This window comes from Strongylocentrotus purpuratus, unplaced genomic scaffold, assembly GCF_000002235.5.
Source record: "Strongylocentrotus purpuratus isolate Spur 01 unplaced genomic scaffold, Spur_5.0 spur5_scaffold_17, whole genome shotgun sequence".
In the NCBI taxonomy this organism is placed as follows: domain Eukaryota; kingdom Metazoa; phylum Echinodermata; class Echinoidea; order Camarodonta; family Strongylocentrotidae; genus Strongylocentrotus; species Strongylocentrotus purpuratus.
The window spans coordinates 4,715,918-4,731,503 of NW_022145602.1; the positions used below are offsets into that span (position 1 = coordinate 4,715,918).

A 15,586-nucleotide genomic window follows, 5' to 3' on the forward strand; every position below is an offset into this window, starting at 1 on the left:
GGTGAAAAGACACGCGCGCGTCCACAAACACACACCCACACTCAAAATGTTAAAAACTTTGGAACATTCTTTTAACACACGGAAATCGTATCTTCCGACTATAGTATTGTTCCACTCTGGAAAATAGAGGTAGTATAATATACTGTAATGTGAATAATGATTCACATATGGTTTCTGTACGACACAGCTATACTCCCAAGTCTTAAGTCCATTGTCATTTAATATGATAGGGGAAGTTATTGTTTACTGATATTTTTTGTGCGTGTTATGTTTATTTGCTTCTGGCACGAAATGCTTTCGAATTTCCCACATAATGTTATGTCAGTTATGAAAGACCTCCCCCATGCCTCCAATCCGATTTTCACACCACAACGTATGCAAAATTATTTCTTGAAGACCTTATATAAGTTTTCCCCGAGCTAAATAGTTGGGTGGGTAGGTGCTTTCAAAATGTTTGGAAGGTAAGCAGTTTAATCTATGCTGACTTTCGGGATAAAAACTCTTGAGACATACCGGTTTGCGCGAGGCTTATCTGATATAACAACACTAGCATTTGTGAGTCATTGCTGCCGAACATGTAAATAACTTGAATATTTGCAGTCTGTTTACAATACTTGAAAAAAAAAGTGAGTTAAAATAACTAACCCTTGAACTAGCCGGCAGTATTAAAAAAAATTCTGATGTCAAACATTAATCTTATGTAGAGAGCCTTACTGAAGCCGAGCGATAAATAAAATAGTGTATACTGTGCAATCCGAATCTATTATCATCTGTGAACCTTGTGTGTGTGGGTGTGTTCGTGTGCGTGTGTGTATGTGTGAATTTTCTAGGGGCCTAGAGTGTATAATATGGTTTATGATATCTTGCTTTATTCTTTTCTCTCCCTCTCTCTCTGTTTGTCTGTCCCCCTTCTCTCTCCCTCTCCCCCTCTCTCTCTCTCTCACACACACATACACACATGCACGCACACGCACACTCTCTCTCTCTTTCCCTCGCCTTTTCTCTTTCTCACTTTCTCTCTTTCTCTCTCTCTTTCCCTCGCCTTTTCTTTCTCTCTTTCTCGTTCATGTTTCAGTTTGTAGTTATCCTGTTCATCGTCAGTGCTGTTTATTTCTGGAAGAGGAGAAACAGAAGACGAACCACACCTCTGTCGCCTAAATCACCTTATGTCGATACAACTACAGAGCCTATCACTGGAGGAAGTCCTGATGTATACAACATTCAAATCGCAAACGAAGTCAAACTTTTGAGAGCAGAATCTGAGTCAGATACATAATGAGAATTCGAAACTTCACCCCTCTGTCTCCACCTGTTTTGGTAATGCACTGTCTTACATGTATTTATTTGCGTGTTGGGATCTTTAGGGGAAGATGAAAAAGAGAGTGGGGCAATATTTTGAAGAAGAATATCGAAACATTTCTCCATGTTACAAACAATTGGATTCTGTGTTCTCTCCTTAATTATGTGGTCACAGCTCATGGATGGATCAATGGAAACCATATTTGTGATAGTTTTCTATTAAAGTCGAAGAGATGAAGTAGACTAAAGGAACAGTCTTACAGTGTGGCAGCAGTTTACAGCTTCATTCATCGAGTCGTTAAGACAGCAAATTATTTGGAAGAGGAAAAGTTACAAACTGAAGCATCCTTGTCTGACCCCTGAAGTATGGAAGCCACTTTTGGCTAGACATCAACATTGTCTGTCGGCGATTATACTGATAATTGAGTGGGCCTCCGGTAGAGGACGGTTGGAATTCCTGGTACTCGGGGAAAACCCACTTCGCAAACCTGAAAGAATATTGTACGAATTGGCACATGTAGATCATTAAATTTAGACACTGAGTCAGTGTCGCAGCTTGCCAGTGGCTTACATACCGGGGGACTGTCAGACTGGGGCATACACCCTTCCCCCAAATCACGTGGTTACAAGGGGGTGAATGGGAAATAAAAGGGGGAATGAATGCAGAGCCCCCATGCCCCAAAGCCCCGTCCCACTAATTCTTCATCTAGAACCATACCTGCCATCAGATGACATAGTATAGCCCAATAGATACACACTAATTATTTATTCACTTTTCTGGCATTTGTCCAACATGATGCCCCCTAATGTCATAATCATATTGAAGTAGGTCGGAACACTCCTCGTTTTTATATTAGATGAGTGTCATGTTTCCCGGTACGTGGCCTCTTCTAGTCTACAGACGGCTAGCCGAAAGGCAAGCGAAGGCATTCAGCTCGTTGCCGCTTTCAGCGATCAGTATTGGTCCTCAGCCTGCAAGATTGAATGAAGCATGTATAATTCAAAAGATACATGGTATCATCAGGGAGGTGGTAGGAAGAATTTTTGTAATTTATTCAAACGCATGCGTGACTTCTAAAGTGTAACAATGGGATGTGTAACTTTCCACTTGGATTTGAAGTTCCGTGCTCCATTTTCTGATGTAGGAATTCTAAATCCTGATATTGCGTGCACTCTTCTATTTCACCACCTGGTCAACAGTTGCAGATTAGCGCATAACTTTTCGGCGGCTTGGAGCATGGGGTTAAAGGAAAGCGGCTTGATTCTACTCCTTCCTATCACCTCCCTGGTGTCATAATGTCTGGTTATGTATTATTGACTGGTACGGCGTCACGCGAATTATTTATTTGTGTGTAACTGCGAGTAATAAAAACAGATAGGGTACATTAGTAGGAACGCGATTGGGATACAATCTAACTATTGTTGTTAATTTAATCAAACTTTATCACACTTTGTCGTTTTTCGACTTATTCAAGAGCAGAAATGTAAACTATTATACATCGGTCACATCAACGAGGCCGACTAAAGACCGAGCAAAGAATGACATTACCCCCAAAAGCCCAAACCTGGTCGGTCTGGGGTCGGTATGGCAGTGTGACCGAGGTATAACTAATTAGGCCTACTACAGATTCTGTTTACAGCAATAAAAGAAGTAACAGATCGAGCCTCCGTAGTGTAGTTCCTACTTTTTCAACGAAATTGGAGATTTATGTATAATCAATGGATGTCTCTCCTTTAGACAATCATTGTACTGGCTATTGGAATATTGTATTGTGTTAAAGTGCATCATAACAAATTGTTCATTCACCTGTAACGAATAATTGTTGAACATCAATGGTCAATAAGCAAATTGCAAACTTAAGTTTCCACGTGTTGTTTTGTAGAGCAAGTCATATGTTTGTCCGACCTAGCACCAACCGATACATTTTGCATTCTGACTATTGCGATCATATGACAAGTGAGAATAATAATAGCTCGTAGCTAAGTGATTATATATAAATTTGCAATACATTTAGAAAATTGACTTGTTTGAATTGACGATTGTACAAACACGATGTGTCATAAACACGGTTTTAATGCGTGTCATTCAAAAGAAGGACCTGATTTCTTGTTATTTGTACAATATGAAATAAACAGGTGAATAGCATGCATGGGCCCTGGTGCCCTTAAACTTTAGACTGTATTATTTACCATGCTGTGTACATAAATAATACAGATCGATTCTCTGTCGATATTGTTCTGTACCAGGTTTGATTGAGGCTAACATCTTAGACATACATGTAGTTCATTTCATATTTAAAGGTCGATTCCATGACATTTGCTCCGGCGACAATTGCTCCGCTGTAAATTTCATACACTAATCGAATGGCTAACTTCAACCCTGGATTCAACACTATACCCTACCCTAAACCTAACCCTAAACCTAACATAAAACCCTATTGAAACCCTAACCCTAACCCTACATCTTAGACGAAATAAAGCCCGGAGCAATTGTCGCAGGAGCAAATGTCGTGTCACCTTAAAGGTCATATGGAGCCCCGTTGCATAAAACTTGAAATTGGTGGTGACTTTGCCATCATCATTCACTACCATGGCAACATCACTCAACAGTGCATTCTTTATCTTCCAATCAAATCAAAGTTCCAATGGAAGTTACCATTAATGGCCAAGTAATCATTAATGTCCTAGTTACCATTGTTAGTAAGTTCTATTCATCGGCCGGGGGCCCTGTGGGCATTCTAGTGGAGAAAGCACTGCATTCAGAAGTACCGGATTCGAGTCCTGAGTAGGAGAAGCGTATCATTACATGTTTTTTTGAAGTCGAGAAACTCACGTAGATTTGCCACTCCCCACCCAGGAAAGAATTGAATTTTTGGTACAGGATGGTAATGTTTGCAGTAAAAAAAATGCCTGTACTGTTACATGTATATTATCTGACCTACACTTACATTCGATAGCATAATATGTTTACCACACGACCATATTGTTCACATGTATAATCGTAATTAAAGTTTTAATATTAAAAAAGGGGGAGGGGGAGGGAGGTGGTCTTCAAAAGCAAAACTTGAGCTGACAAACGAACAAACACAAAGACTCAACTGGGTGTGCAATAAACGATTTCAAATTCATAGGCTGCTTTTGCAACGGCGTTGAAAATAGAAATAAATGGTATTTATTTGTTGTGGCACCTTTATACAACAAGAAGACCAAGAATATAGTTTCAGTAAACCTAGAATATAAACAAAACTATTTAATATTCGAGAAAAACGGCAAACATAGAGGGTCGCATGCAGGCAGAAGATTCTTCATCTGAATTTATCGTTGTACATATTACATCAAAGAGTGTCATGGTATACAAGTCGTTTCTGTGTAAGTAAATAACTCTATGTTAATGTATATCATGTTTTGTAGAGAACATAGTAATTTTCTGTACGACAGTACCATGGGTTTTATAACTTTGTTTATCTGGACGACGATTAGTGTTATATATTTTTGTTAGCAATTTTATTTAAAAAAAAGAGGTTGACGGAATCTATTTCTTCATGAACAGATATTTGAAAGGTATGTTCATATATACCTGTACATGCAATTGTATATTTCTCATGTAGTAAAATTATAATTGAGACCCAGACACTGGAGCATAATAATAGTTTTCTTATAATGTGGGAATATATAAGAAAACAAATGCATCCTTTAGGGAAAGTCGTCCAAGCTCAGGAAGAAAATGGAGAGAAAAAAGAGAAGAATAATTTGAAACACCTCAAAAGACTAAAGAGGAGAAGAATAGAAAAGAAGAACTAACAGAGCCGTAAGAATAAGGAGGAGGACAGGAAGAAGACGAAGAATGAAGAAGAATTAAAAAAAATATGTAAAACAAAAACAAGAAGTATAGAAGGACAAGGAGGAAGAAGAAAAAGAAGAAGAATAAGGAGGGGGTGGGAAGTAAAGTGGGGTAGGAGACAGTGAGACTGCGAAATAGTTTTAACTATTTCGATATCAATTTGAGATGGAACTATTGAACTGGTGTACCTAAAATGCCAACATATAAAGTTAAAAAAGATACCTATTAACAATAATGTAGATTATTCCCTACGAAGAAGGACCAAGTACCGTCAAAACGAACCGCTATAGAAATAGCTCAATTCCGTACCTAATAGACCTGTTGAATGCATGAATGAATCTTTATCGTCTACCTGTTAAATGGTCCGGACTCTCATTGTCTGTGTACATTTTTACATTTTTACATTTTACATTCCGCATTTAAAATTTTAAATTTTATGCTTGTATAATTACTTGTAACATCTTTATAAAATGTACATTGAATAGTGATAAGGTTTTGTAGCAATCATGACATGGCAATTCAGATCAGATGGTGTTCAAGTTTTTAATTCATTTGCTTATTTTTCCCCAATGTACGAAAGTCGGGAAGGAGCTTACTTGTTTTGTTGTTGTATATTTTTTTTGAAATTCCCGACACTCCTTGACACAAGAGAAGTCCAAGAATGAGCGAGCAGACCGTTAGCTAGTGTATGGGAGTGTGAATGGGAGTGTGTATAAGAGTGTAAATGTGAGTGTTTATGAGAGTGTCCATGGTACAGGAGTGAGAATAGGAGCGTGTATAGGAATGAGAGCGTGTATTGAAGAGCAAAGGGCCTGCTTGCTCATCTTTTGACTTACTCTTGTGTCACCTCAACAAAATATATTTTAAACGTGACTTAATTTGCTTGTTATTGCCTTAGTCATATTAGTTATGAACTTTGTTATGAATTTTGTTATATACTGTTTATTATACTTTGTGAGAATGTCAAACCACATTTGTATGTATTATAATTTATTGCCAATGTAAATTGTTCATAATTCAGCCTTCTGGCTGCGAAGTGCAATTAATAAAACCTTTTCAATCAATAAAACATTGTGCAGGTTTATCATAATTACGTCGAGAATATATGCACATTTATTTGTTTGCAATGTACATTTTGAAGCTTCTTTTTTAACATGCCACTTTGTCAAAACAATGTTTTTTATAATATTTTTACTACTATTTGCAACGGCTGATATCGTTTCAACTTTGCCTTCATAATATTGCATTCATGTAATATAACATTACATTTTATTCATAATTACTATGGCTATATTGTGTTCATTTTTTTTTTTTTTACTAACGAGGTATTTGTGTGTGTGTCGGAGCAAAATGGTTGAATGCGATGGAGTTATAAAAGTCACGTGTAAATTTGAGTGTATTTTCTTCTTAATAATGTATAATGAAACATGAAAATAATTGAAATTTTCTCAACTTAACAGGGCTGGTGTTATGGGATCTTTTTGAGGTCAGGGGGGGGGGGGTCAAATTTCCGCTACTCCCTCTCAATAATTATTAGTTTCACAAAGGGAATCCAACCTTAGACAGGCAACTAATTTAAAAGAAAGCAGAAAAACTGGATAAGCAGAATGATGAAAGATTAATGGAGATCGGACCCCCCCCCCCTCAATTTTTTTGTTGTTTGGATTAAAAAAAAGTCCATGATATTGAGTAGTGCCCCAAGGGAGAAGGCACTTAGGAGAAAAAAAAGAAAACAAATACTGTATACAGTGTATTTGTGTACACGTCAAACGTACACTTACCAAATTGGGCCTTAGCTATGTTTCTATGGCTCTGGATAATTATGTTGTGATAATGGATTTGATCAATCAATCAATAAACCGGCAATAGAAGTGAAATAGAAATGATCTTTTATTTCGATGTCATAGTGATATGAAGCCATCAAATTAACGACAGTAATTCTCATTATTCAATAATAAAATCCTACATCTAAATTCCTCTCTTCTGATGTTCACTACCGCTAATAAAATATTTACGACAATGGATATCTACAATTAGCTCAAAGAATAAATAAACTTACAAGCAAAAATTCCCTCGATCATTATCATTCGGACGAATTACAACGTATACTGTTTAAGGTCAATGTACTATTTATAAGCTAATATATAGTGGATGTTTCCTATGACGTTTATTATTTTCTTAATGCATTAAAACAAAATATAAGGTCTGGGCAGAAAAAGGCGAACAGTCCATTATTTTTTAATAAGGATAAAAATCGTTGTAATTCGGGGGATCACATGCCCCTTTCTTTTTTAAAGGAAATAGCAGCTCTAATGTAACCCCAACACACCCCCTCCCCCTCCCCCCACCCAGATGGCGAGAGAGAGAGAGAGAGAGAGAGAGAGAGAGAGAGACGCCAGCAAGGTTCCCGCAATCATGCAACTTAAACAATTTCACCCAATTCTGATAATAATGGATCAATCCTTAGCGTCAAAACCTTTAAAAATACTACTCATCTTTGTACATGCATGTTAAAGGGGGTTTAAACTGACGAATACAGGGAACGCCATCTATGTCTCCTTTTGGACAACTGCACGTAAACGAATAAACGGTAATCAGCGACTTAATCTCTACATGGCTAGCGTTCGCGGAACAAACTCAGTCTGATGAGATAAAGAAAACAAATTTCGTAGCGACTGAAAATTACTTTTAAAGTTAAATTTCGTCTTACAACATTGAACAAATAACCGTTAACAGCCCGGCCCCCCATTCAGTGTTATTTAGGGTACGCGTATGCTCGTTCCCTCTTTTTGAAAGCACCCCCTATCTGAGGACTGCCAACATTTCCGAAACCCCCTTTCGCGGGCTTTTTGCGGGCTTTTCCTGCCTTGGAGACCCCCCTAAATACGGAAAAATGCTCAATGTACCCCCCTAAATTCGGAACAATTTCTCAGGAGTCCAAAGAATTGAGAAAAAAAAGAAAAACACCCCCTTTTTAAAGAAATCTCCGGGCGAAAAATCAAATACACCCCGTTTTTTTACAATTCTCGGGCCAGACTTTGTCGCACGAAAAGTACCCCTTTACCGGACATTTTGGTGACACGCATGCGGTCTTTCCGACGCCGGAGTGGGGGGGGGGGGGGGAGGGGTTAACAGCTCCCAACGATTAATAGACGTCTTTCCATATTAAATGGTGGTAAGTACCTGGATATGAAATATGATTTAACATCATGCTAATGATCATAACTCAACCGGTCAAAGTATATTTCATAATTTGCCGATGAACAATGAATGACCCATGGTATGAAAGACAACAGAGGCGTCGTATTGTAGTTGTGGACAGTGGCGGATCCAGGGGGGGGGGGCCGCCCCCCTGAATTTTTTTCTTCAAATTTCACTAATCCCCCCCCCCCGGCCGGCGCGATTTTCAAGTTTTCGGGAGCAAAAAAAAAAAAGTTGGGCCCCCTCCCCTAAGAAATCCTGGTGGATAGGGACAGTTTCCCCTCTCACTGGGTGTAAATATATGGAAATCCAATAAATTATACATGTAGTTACAGAAGAAGACTAAAATATATCGAAAATGTAAGCCCTACACGGTACAAACTTTTTTTAAATAGTTGCGTCATCGTTCCACGAGTCATGACTGACCGTTTGTGACCCTATTGATGATGACGTTCCGAACACTTCTATCCTGGGCATGGTTCTAGGACATCTACCCCTGGACATCCACCCCCGGATAACCACCCCCAGTCAACTAACCCCAGGACAACTACCCCTAGGGCAACCACCCCCCCCCCAGACAACTTCCCCATACGACAACCATCCTCTAGGACAACTACCCCCGGACAACTATCCTAGGGGTAGTTGTCTGGGGGTAGTTGTCCTTGGGGTAGTTGTTCGGGGGTAGTTGTCCTATGGGGTAGTTGTCCGGGGTAGTTGTCCTTGGGGGTAGTCGTCCTAGAGGGTGGTTACCCTAGGGGGTAGTTGTCCTAGGGGGTAGTTGACTGGGGGTCGATGTCCAGGGGGTAGGTGTCCGGATTCGCCTGGGCATATATAGCGAATAGCTGTGCAGATGTTCATATTCCGCCAGCCCGACGAACTTTTGGCCTACCACGTTTTCGTTGACCCTCAACATGACCTTTGGAAATGATCTTCTCCGGGTTGTCACCTTCTCTCCTAGAAATAAGTCCAACATACTGCAACTTATTCTTATCTATCTTCTGGCATAGGGTGACCTTCGCTCCATTTTGGTTCTTGACAAAATCATGAGAATTATGAACTTTCCAGGATATCCTTAGCACCCTCCGCCATCACCACATTTCGAAAGAGTGGATTTTCTTTCTATCTGCTGCTCCAAGAGCCAGCGTCTCTGGAATAACTTCAATCTTATTAAAAAATATGATTTAAAGAAAACAAATGAAATAGAATGTTACATCCACTTTTAAATTTCATTTCACCTGCCCCACGCCCCTGAAATATACATTTTTGGGGCAAGGGTATGCCCCTCTTCTAGGATTGACCCCGGGATACAAGTGCGGCATTTTGCCTTCTTGTTCTGTTTTGATCCCGAAGTCTGCCAAATAATATTGTTCTATTTTTACTTGGAGTGGTTGTTTTTACATCTGTTGTTTACATTATGATATCAGTACAAACATAGTAATGTCATTGTTCTGACTCATATTCAGGTATTACTTGGAATAAGTATGTTGACCGGGTCATGACAGAGGGGTCCCTGGTAATAATAAGTGGCAGTCATATTCTATTTAATATTATAAGACGCTACCAGTGGTGTATCCAAAATGGCGTGACAGGTGTATGTCCCCCCCCCCCCTCAAAAATGTAAAGCAAGTACAGCTATACGACTCGTTGGACCTTAAGGGCGTTGTTTTCCTTTTCTTTGAAATTGCTACTTCCAACAACGCATTTGCATGTTAGACTACTTTGTTGTGGTTTTTTTCCTTCTTCTAAACATGTACTCCCTGCGAAAATATTGTTTGATAAAAACTATTCGAGGTGTTTTATACATGATTGGTATTCCGTTCGATTTCTATTGGAGTAAAAGAAATTTATTGAAAGAGATTTCACAAATGTTTATTTGAATAGGCCTATATTGATAAATATTATAACTCATACGATTGATATTCTAAATTAGTAAAAAGTGAATAAATTGTGGTTTAGACGTGTCCTTTGTGCCTCACATTATTGAAAAGATAGTTACTTCAAAATTGCTATACAACCAGAATATGTCTTTCAGTATAATAACAAGTGCGTGCTAATGTTGGCAAACAACCACTTATTAAAGTAGGTAAACCTTCTTAGCAAATAAACTATGCCTTTCAGCTGATCATAGTTCATTCCGACTTCTACTATTACCCCTATCAACATTTAAATATCAATAAGAACAAACATAAATTTGACATAGTCAATAAAAAAAAAGCCTTCGAGGTCATCGCTTGTCAAAATAGTACGAGGCATTTTTCGTAGAATCTTCCTCTCCTGCCTCTTTTATGAGTGTTTTCTATTTGAAGAAAATTGTATAGGAACAGTCAATGCTAGGCACCGTATACTTGAAGTTATATTCTTAAATGCACGTATATCATGTAAGCCAATGGCGTGTTAAAAAGAAGGATTGTTAGCGGGGAGAGGGTGCATTGGATATGTTTCAAAGTCAGACTCGCTTGCCACTTGAGCGCTTGGAGGGTTTGAGGGGATAGGGGGAGGGGGGGGGGGGAGGGGGGTTGCGATGGGTATGCTCCAGCAGAAAATAAGGAAATATTTATCATGTTTATAAGGCAATCCACTTCAGTTTGTTGGACGTATTATGAGAAGAGAAGGCACATAAAACGGGATACTGACAGGAACAAATTCGAGGGAAAGAGAAACAGAGAGAGAGAGCGCGTCAAATACATGGATAAGACTATTGGGCTGATTGGTAACAGAAGCAAAGTCAATACAAAGAACCAGAGATAGAAGTAGATGGAAAGCCCTGATTGAAATGTCAGGAACAGATAAGGCACCTAGCAAGTAAGCAATAAGGCAATCTGCTACATGTAATATAATCCATATTCTGCATCTGCATGTAATTTTAATAATTGTCTTGTTATATTGTTTTGCTGTATGAACCATTTATATTTTACTTGTTTACGATTTTTCCCTCTCTCTCTCTCTATCTCTCTCTCTCTGTATTTCTATTTTCCCCATTTCTCTCTCTTACATATTTTTTACAAAAAAGCGGCATTTCAGTTGCATAATTGTAAAATTGGAGAGGAATATGTTTATGTACATAATTTTGCGTAAAGGATATACAATGACAATCACATTAAATCTCGAAACAAAGTTCACAGCAGTGTTTACGAGACGGTTAATGTAGATGTGTCAATATCGCAATCCTGATAAAATATCCTAATCATGATTAGAGTATAATAACCCCAGGTAGGTGTTGGAAGCTCTGCCAAGAAAATGTTTGTTTTGTACTATAGTACTATTACTTTTTTGTTTACCGTGATCCCAAAATACTACGATATATTTTGATCTCAGGTAACATTAACTCACTTATGTACGACGGGCACCCATAACATGCAGCATATATATGCTGCATATATTTAATAGCCGAATTATTAAGTACAAAGGTTTTTTTTATATGATATACTGGGATCTCTGTTTATAAGAACTATATTTGCATGCTTGAATATAATTGTCTGTAGAGTTACCTTCAGATGTTAGTATACATGTACACTAATGTCTTTTTTGTCTACATTGTTTCATGCGCTGTATATTAAAACAATCTTTGTTTTACGTAAAACATGTATAGGGGAAAAATAAAGAAGTAAGAAAGCACTTAATCTTTATCCCATTATTTATTTTGCGATAAAATTTATCATTAGAGAAAAATGCATTTACCAACTAATAATGTTAGAAAGGTGTTACAAGAGGGAAAGGAGAATTAAAAAAAAAATAACGCTGCGAGTAGGGTTCGAACCTACGCGGGAAGATCCCATTGGATTTCGAGTCCAACGCCTTAACCACTCGGCCATCACAGCTCTACGAAAGACATAATGATTTCGATTCTTTTTTTCATTCTTGCTGAAGCAATTATGCACTGCATCGTTAACTTGTGACAATTGTTAATCATTACAACCAGACTGAACTACTAAGGTTTTGTAAATCATTAAACAACAAATCCATTAAATGATTTATACTCTAATTTTCATAGCCTATGCCTTTTTATAGTTAATGCATGAAGCATATCCGTGCAACCAGATATTTACTTCTGAATCAATAAGTTCAATAATGTCCATCTTAATTTATCCACATTTAAGTAATATTTTTTCTTCTTTCTGAAGTCATGAAAGTAATTTGCATGATATTAGTTTAGACAAAAAGTCACAAAATACAGTCGGTTTTTTTTAAACAATGACTGTAAAGGAACACAATTTTCTAATCCAAATGCTTCGCGCTTCTCTTCGCCACCCTCTCCCCCCTCTCTCTCTCTCTCTCTCCCTCCCTCACTTCCCCTCTCTCTGTCTCTCCCTGTTTTATTCTATTCCATTCTCTCAGATAAATTTCTCACCGCTTTATTTGGAAATTATCCCTCTCAAGTCTCAAGGTCAAAGCTCACTTCGTCAGCAATAGAAGGGTCGTAGGTTGGACCAGTCACGTACGCTATGGTCGGATAAGCTTACGAGCATTTAAGATTATGATCACAACTAATTTCGATAAAATCAACTCGAGCACAATTTCAATTCCCTATTGTACATCGGAGTCGGGCTAATTATAACTCGGCTCAAAAACAACTCGGCCCAGCTGCAAAAACGATTAGGGTTAGGGTTAGGGTTAAGGTCAGAGTCAGGGTTAGGGTTAAATTACAAAAAATGATCGTTTTGCAGCTGGGCCGAGATGTCTTTGAGCCGAGTTAGCCAAAAACATGTTTGGATTTCGTATTGTCTCAGTGTCATGTAATGTTCTCATATTTCAATAGGTGACGAACAAGGCAATAGGAATTGCCTTAAGTCGATTATCGAAAGTAGTTGCGATTGTTTTGAAGATACAAACACGGGTAGAAAAATTAGCCCACTGAATACTTTATGAAATATCCGAAAAGAAGACAAATACTCCAAGATATGTGTTATACCATGTAATAACATGTTGTAATGAATGGGTGAAACATGTTAAAGGGATCTAGACCTTTGTTGTGTTTTCCTGAAAGTTGCTTCCGAGGAGGAAAAACATTTATTTTCTCTCCAAATGGCCGCTTGGTATATTTTGAAATCCAGGCGGTTAGGCTATTTTTCACAATGGCCGCCAGCATTTTTTTTTTTAATTTAGAAAAAGATCATTTTAGCAGTATGTTTTCATACATTAAAAAAACAAAAACATGCGGGCTCTAAATAGAGAGTAGGCGGGGACGCTAAACTTGAATTTGTTTTAATTGCTTTTAAACGCTTTTCGGGTTACTATCAGTTGTACCGAAGAATCCCGAGTTTTGCCGAATTTTGCCGAGCTGACTTTGTTGACGGTCCAACTCGGTAGCAAACTTTCATCCACGTGTGATGTCAGCATTGGATAACGCAATACAACATTTTGGGAAATCGCAATAACACAAATATTATAGCATTCTAACATGTTTATGTCTCATAAACATTCTTGCAATAAATCTCGGGCCATTGAATATTGACATTGTCAAAATTGATTGTAGTTTTGTTTCCTTCCTCCTCCGTCAGAAAAAAAACTGAAGCCTTTGAAAGAGTGTGTCAAAACAGAAAACAGGAGGCGAAGTCATGGATGGATTTGAAATAGTTGAGTGCCGTTATTTTGTACTATTTTCGCATGAAGTATTACAAGTTTTACCTCTAATCATGCACTTTCCTAATCTAAGCTGGCTTTTATTTATGTAATTCTTGGCAATAGTGTCCATCATGTTGTTCATCATGATGTCTCATATGCAGCGAGTTCCGTAACTATTCAGGTATTGTCCCTGAAATCACTATAATAGTCTCTTAATCACCAGTTCTCTCTCGTAGTTTTTACCCTCCAGTCCCCCCTTATCTCTCTCGTATCTCACCGCCACACAGTCATATTTCATTCTGTGGGCGGGCCTACTCTCTTCTCAATTTATTTAATTGGATTGCGACAAGTTTTGTTACAACATGGCATAGATTATCATATTTATGCAGACGATATTCAACTTATGATTTCCTTCAATTCAGATCAAGCCGCTGCAGAACGAGCCGTTCATCGCCTTGAATCTTGCATGGCTGATGCTCATGATTGGATGCTCGCACGTTCCTTGAAATTAAATTTTGACAAATGCAAATTCCTTATATTTGGTTCCAAAGTACAGGGGGGGGGGGGGGGGTAAGAGGTCACTTTTTTTTTTTTTTTGGTCTCGAATTGTCTTTGGGGGGGTAAGGTCAGCTTTTTTAGGTCGACCATGGGGAAAAAAATTCTTTTTTTTTTTTTAATAAAAAAAAAAAAAAAAAAAAAAAATCAAAAGGGGGGGGGGGGGGGTTTAGAGAAATTTAGGGGGGTTTACACACAAAAAATTACCAAAGGGGGGGGGGTTTAAACCCCCCCCCCCCCCCTGTGTACGTGCCTGGCTCCCAGTAAAAGATCGCATTGTTTTCAAAATTTTGTTGCTTACCTTTCATTGCGTTCACGGCTCTGCTCCTCAATACCTTATCTCTCTAATCCAAAACTACACTCCTGCAAGACCTCTACGCTCATCCACTTCCAATTTTCTTGTGACCCCAAAAATTACCAAAACGTGTGGGGGGGGGGGGAAGATCATTTGCATACTCTAGTCCTAAATTATGGAATGGCCTTACTGAAGACATCAACAAAATGTTCATCTTCTGATTCTTTCAAAACTCATCTCAAAACATTCCTTTTCAAGTCTTGATCGTTTTTCCTGTTTACACGCGCCTTGAGCACTCCACAGAGTGGATTTGGCGCGATATAAGTTACATTATTACATTATTATTATTATTCTAATTCTTTTGCTCATCACAGGTCCCTCCACATTTCACTTTGCTTTTTATTTTGTTCATTTATCTCGTTTGTGTAGTTATACTTATAAATTTGTTCCGAATAGCACTCAATTGGACACGTCAACTTTTATTATTCCATCGCATTCAACTATTTGGCTCCGACACACACACACGCGCACACACACACACACACACCACCGCACACACGTAGGAACACACGCACACACGCACGCACACACACACACCCCACACTCGCACTCATGTTCACTCACCCACTCACCCACACAAATTCACGAACACACACACCCACCCACCCATACACTCAAATATGTAAATAAATGTAAGAGTTTAATTCTTTTTCGAAACAAATTCGTACTCACTAGGATCAGCAGAAGAAAAGTCGAAGCTCAAATCATTGATCATAATCAGATGAACTTGATACCGCGTAAGTATAAAAATAAACACAATATGGCCATAGTAA

At 38.4% G+C, this 15,586-nt stretch overlaps 1 long non-coding RNA gene and 1 other non-coding gene across 2 annotated transcripts; one reads left to right on the forward strand and one right to left on the reverse strand.

The window, feature by feature from the left end:
* The first annotated feature begins 1,086 nt into the window (after positions 1 to 1,086).
* On the forward strand, positions 1,087 to 5,151 carry LOC115925163. The gene is made up of 2 exons (XR_004064572.1): positions 1,087 to 3,600; positions 3,824 to 5,151. It is a non-coding gene; the product is annotated as an uncharacterized LOC115925163 (long non-coding RNA).
* Positions 5,152 to 12,077: 6,926 nt separating this feature from the next.
* Positions 12,078 to 12,159, reverse strand: TRNAS-CGA. Its single transcript has one exon. It is a non-coding gene; the product is annotated as a tRNA-Ser (tRNA).
* Positions 12,160 to 15,586: the final 3,427 nt, after the last annotated feature.